Raw genomic sequence first — 5,966 nt, 5'->3', positions numbered from 1 at the left:
GCCTGGGGAACTTTTCTGAGTACTGGGGACCTTTTCTGGGACCTGGGGACCTTTTGGGGGGCCTGTGAACCCATTCTTGGGCCCTGGGACCTTCTGTGGCACCTCAGGACTTTTTCTTGGGCCTGGTGACCTTTCACGGGCCCTGGAGACCTTTTTGGTTGCCTGGGTACCTTTTCGGGGCCTGGGGACCTATTCTGGTGCCGTTGGACCTTTTCAGGGAATGGGGACGTTTTTTGATCCTGGGGATCTATTGTGGAGCCTGGAGGCCTTTTTGGGGCCTGGGGACCTTTTCTGGAGCCTCGGGAACTTTTCAGGAGCCTGGAGACCTCTTTGGATGTCTGGGGACTTTTTTGGGCCCTGGGGACCTATTCTAGGGCCTTGGCACTTTTTCTGGCCTGGGGATTTTTTCTGGGGCCTACGGCCCTTTTCTGGAGCCTTTGGACATTTTCTGGTGCCTGGGGATCTTTCCTGGGACCTGGTAACATTCTAGGGGCCTGGGGACATTTTCTGGGGCCTAAGGACCTTTCCTGGGGCCTGGGGACCTTATCTGGGACCTGGAGACCTTTCCTGGGCCTTTGGGACCTTTTTGTAGACTGGGGACTTTTTTGGGCCCTGGGGACCTTTTCTGTGGCCTAGGGACATTTTTGGGGGCCTTTGGACCTTTTCTTGGGCCTGAGGACCTTTTGGGTGATTGGGGACATTTCCTGGGGCCTGGGGAACATTTTTGGGGCATGGAGATCTTTTGAGGGCCTGAGGATCTCTTTGTTGCCTGGGGACCTTTTCTGTTGCCTAGGGGCCTTTTCTGGGGCCTGAGGACCTTTTCAGGGCCCTGTGGACTTTTTGGGGGGCCTGGGTACCTTTTCTGGGGCCCTGGGACATTTTCCAGTGCATTGGGAACTTTCTGTTTGCGTTGGACCTTTTCTGGGCCTGGGGACCTTTTTGGGGGGATGTGGAACTTTTCAGGGCCTGGGGACCTATTTTTGGGCCTGAGGACCTTTTTGGGGTCTGGAGACCTTCTCTGCATCCTTTAGAAATTTTCAGGGCCTGAGGACTTTTTCAGAGGCCTGGGAGACCTTTTTGGGGCCTGTGGATCTATTCTGAGGGCTGTGGACTTATTCTGGGGCCCTGCAACCTTTCCTGCACCCTTGGGACCTTGTCAGTTGCCTGGGGACCTTTTCAGGGTCTGGGGAACTTTTCTGGGGCCTGGGGACCTTTTTGGTGTCTAGGGACCTCTTCTAGGCCTAGGGACCTTTTCTCTGGCCTGGAGACATTTTCTAGGGACCTTTTCTAAGGCCTGGGGGCCTTTTCTGCAGCCTGTGGACCTTTTCCCGGGCCTGGTGACCTTTTTGGGGGCTTGGAGACCTTTTCTGGGGCCTGGAGACCTTTTCTGTGGCATGAGGACCTTTTTGTGGGTTTGGGGACCTTTTCTGGGGAATTTTGAACTTTTCAGGGCTGGGGGATGTTTTCTGGGGCCTTGGGAACTTTTCTGGGGCCTGGGGAACTTTTCTGGGGCCTGTGAAATTTCTGGGGTCTGGCAAACTTCTCTGAGGCCTGGCGACATTTTCTGCAGACCTTTTCTGGGGCCTGGCGATCTTTTTGGAGTCTTGCAGACCTTTTCATGGCCTTGGGACCTATCCTGAGGCCTGGAGATCTTCTCAGGGTCTGGATACCATTTCTGGGGCCTGTGGACCTTTTCTGCAGCCTGGGGACCTTTTCTGGGGCATGGGGATCTTTTCTGGTGCCTGGGGACCTTTTTGGGGCCTGGGGACCATTTCCTGGACTGGGGACCTTTTCAAGGGCCTAGGGCTCTTTTCGGGGCTTTGGAAAATATTCTGGGGAATTGGGACCTTTTCTGGGCTTTTGGACCTTTTCTTGGGCCTGGGGGCCTTTTTGGAGCCTGGGACCTATTCTTGAGCTCTGGGAAATTTTCTGGTGCCTTGGAAACTTTTCTTGTGCCTGGGGATCTTTTCTGGTGTCTGGATAACTTTTTGGGGGCCTTGGCTCCTTTTCTGGGCTCTGGGGACCTTTTCGGGTCCTGGGGACCTTTTCTGGGGCCTGTGGACCTTCTTTGGGGCCTGCAGACCTTTTCATGGCCTGGGGATGTATTATGGGGCCTGTTGTCTATTCTTGAGCCCAGGGACCTTTTCTGGCACCTGGAGACCTTTTCTTTGGCCTTGGGACCTTTCCTGGGCTGTGAGGACCTTTTTGAGGGCGTGGGGACCATTTCTGGGACCTGAGGACCTTTTCAGGGCCTGGGGACCTATTCTGGAGCCTGAGGACCTTTTCTTGGGGCTGGGGAGCGTTTCAGGGGCCTGGGACTCTTTTTGCTGGCCTGGGGACTTTTTTTGGGCCTGGGGACCTATTCTGGTGCCTGAGGACCTTTTCTTGGGCCTGGGGACCTTTTCGAGGTCTGGGGACCTCTTCTGGGGCTTGGGAACCTTTTCGTGGCCTTGGAACCTATCCTAGAGCCTGGGTACCTTTTTGGGGCCTTGGGACCTTTTAGGGGCATTGGGACCTTTTCTTTCGCCTGGAACCCTTTTCTGGAGCCTTCAGACCTTTTCTGGGGCCTGGGGACCTTTCCTGGGGCCTGGGGACATTCTTGGGGGACTTGGGGCTTTTTGTGGGGCCTGGGGACCTTTTCTGTGGCCTGGGGACCATTTTGCAGGCTTGGGGACCTTTTGTGGGAATGAGAACTTTTCCAGGCTGGGGGACCTTTTCTGGGGCCTGGGGAGCTTTTCTGGGGAATGGTGAACTTTTCTTGGGCCTGGGTACCTTTTTGGAGTCTGGAGACCTTTTCTGAGACCTGGAGACCTTTTCTGTGGCCTGTGGACATTTTCTGGGGACCTTTGCTTGGGCCTGGGAGCCTTTTCTGTGGCCTGGGGACCTTTTCTGGGGCCTGGTGACCTTTTTAAGGGCTTGGAGACCTTTTCAGGGCCTATAGACCTATTCTGGTGCCTGGGGACCTTTTCGGGGGCATGGCGACCTATTCTGGGGCCTGGGGACCTTCTTGGGGTTTGGGGACCTTTTCTAGGGCCTGGGGACCTTTTCTGGGGCCTTGGGCCCTTTTCTGGGGCCTGGGGACCTTTCCTGGGGCCTGGGGACATTCTTGTGGCTTAGGGACCTTTTCTGGGGCCTGGAGACCTTTTCTGATGCCTGAGGACCTTCTCTGGGATCTGGAGACCTTTCCTGGGCCATGGGGATCTTTTAGGAGACTGGGGACTTTTTGGGGGCTTAGGGACATATTCTGTGGCAAGGGAACATTTTTGGGGGCCTAGAGACCTTTTCTCTTGCCTGAGGACCTTTATGGGGCCTGTGGGACCTTTTCTGGGGCCAGGTGGTCTTTTTGGGGCTTTGGGACCTTTTCTATGGCCTGGGGACCTTTTTAGGGGCCTTGGGCCCTTTTCTGGGGCCTGGGGACTGTTTCTCAGGCATGGGGACCTTTTCAGGGGCAGGGGAACTTTTCTGATGCCTGGGGATCTTTTTGGGGCCTGGGAACCATTTCTGAGGATTTGAGACCTTTTTGAGGGCCTTGGGCCCTTTTTTGGGCTTGGGGAAATATTCTGGGGCATTGGGACCTTTCTGGGCCTTGGGGTCTTTTCTGGGGCCTAGGGACTTTTTCTGGGGCCTGGGGACCTTTTTTGGGGCATGGAGACTTATTCTGGGGCTCTGGGACCTTTTCTGGTGCCTCAGGAACTTTTCTCGGGCCTGGGGACATTTCCTGGTGTATAGGGAACTTTTCTGCTGCATGGGAACCATTTTTTTGGCCCAGGGGACCTTTTTGGGGCCTGGGGACCTTTTCTGGGGTTTTGGGACCTTTTTAGGGGCCTGCAGATCTTTTCATATCCCAGGGACCAATTATGGGGTCTGTGGACCTATTCTTGAGCCCTGGGACCTTTTCTGGTACCTGAGACCTTTTTGAGGGCATGGGGACCTTTTCAGGGAATTGGGACCTTTTCTGGAGCCTTGGAACCTTTTCTGGGGCCTGGGGACCTTTTTGGGGCTTGGGGACCTATTCTGAAGCCTAGGGATATTTTCTGGGTCCTCGGGACTTTTTTGGGGTCTGGGGACCTTTTCAGGGCCTTGGGAACTATTTTGGAGCCTTGAGCCCTTTTCTGGGGCCTGGGGACATTTTCTGGAACCTCAAGACCTCTCCAGGGCCTTGGGGAAATTTTGGGGGAGTGGGGAATTTTTTGGGGCTTGGGGACCTTTTCTGTGGCCTGGGGACATTTTTGGGGGCCTGGGGACCTTTTCTGTTTCTTGGGGACCTTTTTGGGGCCTGGGGGATCTTTTCTGGGGCCAGGGGGTCTTTTTGGGGGATGGGGACCTTTTCTGTTACCTAGGGACCTTTTTGTGAGCCTTTCGACCTTTTCTGGTGCCTGGGGACCTTTTCGGGAATTGGGGACCTTTTCTGGGGCCTGGGGACCTTTTCTGGGGCCTAAGGATCTTTCCTGGAGCCTGGGGACTTTTTCTGGAGCCTGGGGACCTTTTCTGGGGCCTGGGGACATTCTTTGGGCCTGGAAACCTTTTCTGGGGCCTTGGGGCCTTTTCTGGGTCCTAAGGACCTTTCTGGGGGACTGGGGACCTTTTCTTGGGCCTGGGGACTTTTTCTGTGGCCTGGGGACGTTTTTGTTTGCTTGGAGACCTCTTCTGGGGAATGGGGAACTTTTCATGGCCGTGGGCCTTTTCTGGGACCTTGGAAACTTTTCTGGAGCATGGGGAACTTTTCTGGGGCCTAGGGACCTTTTTGGGGTCTGGGGACCTTTTCTTGGGCCTGGGGACACTTTCTGGGGCCTGGGAACATTTTCTGGGGACTTTTTCTGGGGCCTGGTGGCCTTTTTGGGGGCGTGAGACCTATTCTGGTGCTTGGGGACCTTTTTGGGGGCTGGCGACCTATTCTCGGGCCTGGGGACCTTCTCAGGGTTGGGGGACCTTTTCTGGGGCCTGTGGACCCTTTCTGGGGCCTTGGTCCCTTTTCTGGGACCTGGGCACCTTTTCTGGGGCCTGGAGCCTTTTCTTAGGCATGGGGATCTTTTCTGGTGCCTGGGGACCTTTTTGGGGCCTGGTGACCATTTCTGGGGCTGGGGATATTTTTGATGGCCTATGGCCCTTCTTGGGGCTTGGGGAAATATTCTGGGGCCTTGGATTTTTTTCTGGGGCCTGGGGACCTTTTGGGGGCCTGGGGACACATTCTGGGGCTCTGGGACCTTTTCTGGTTACTTGGAAACTTTTCTGGGACCTGGGGACCTTTTTTGAAGCCTGGGGAACTTTTCTGGGGCCTGGGGAACTTTTCTGGGGCCTGGGGACTTTTTTGGGACCTGGGAACCTTTTCTATGGCCTGGGGACTTTTTGGGGGCCTGTGGACCTTTTCATGGTCTGGGGACCTATTATGGGGCCTATGGATTTATTCTTGAGCCCTGGGACCTTTTCTTGCACCTGGGGAAATTTTCTGGGGCCTGGGGACCTTTCCTGGGCCCTGACAACCTTTTTGAGGGCCTGGGGACCTTTTTAAGGCCTGGGGACCTATTCTTGGGCATGATGACCTTTTTGGGAGCCTTGGGACCTTTTCTGGGGCCTGGGGACTTTTTTGGGGCCTGGGGACCTATTCTCGAGCCTGAGGACCGTTTCATGGGCCTGAGGACCTTTTCGGGGGCCTTCGGTCCTTTTTTGGGCCTGGGGACCTATTCTGGTGCCTGAGGACCTTTTCTTGGGTATGGGGATCTTTTCGAGGCCTGGGGACCTTTTCAGGGGCCTGGCAACCTCTTCTGGGGCCTGGGGACCTTTTCAGGTCCTGGGGAACTTTCTGAGGCCTGTTGACCTATTCTGGGGCCTGTGAACCTTTTCTTGGGTCTGGGGATTCTTCTGAGGCCTGGGGAACTTTTCAGGGCATGGGGACCTTTTTTCGAGCCTGGGGACCTTTTTAGGGCCTGTGGACCTAATCTGGGACCTGGGGACCTTTTCTGTGGGCT

Source organism: Cherax quadricarinatus, chromosome 12 (genome assembly GCF_038502225.1).
Source record: "Cherax quadricarinatus isolate ZL_2023a chromosome 12, ASM3850222v1, whole genome shotgun sequence".
NCBI classification, from domain to species: domain Eukaryota; kingdom Metazoa; phylum Arthropoda; class Malacostraca; order Decapoda; family Parastacidae; genus Cherax; species Cherax quadricarinatus.
Note: the sequence above shows the minus strand (reverse complement) of the source record.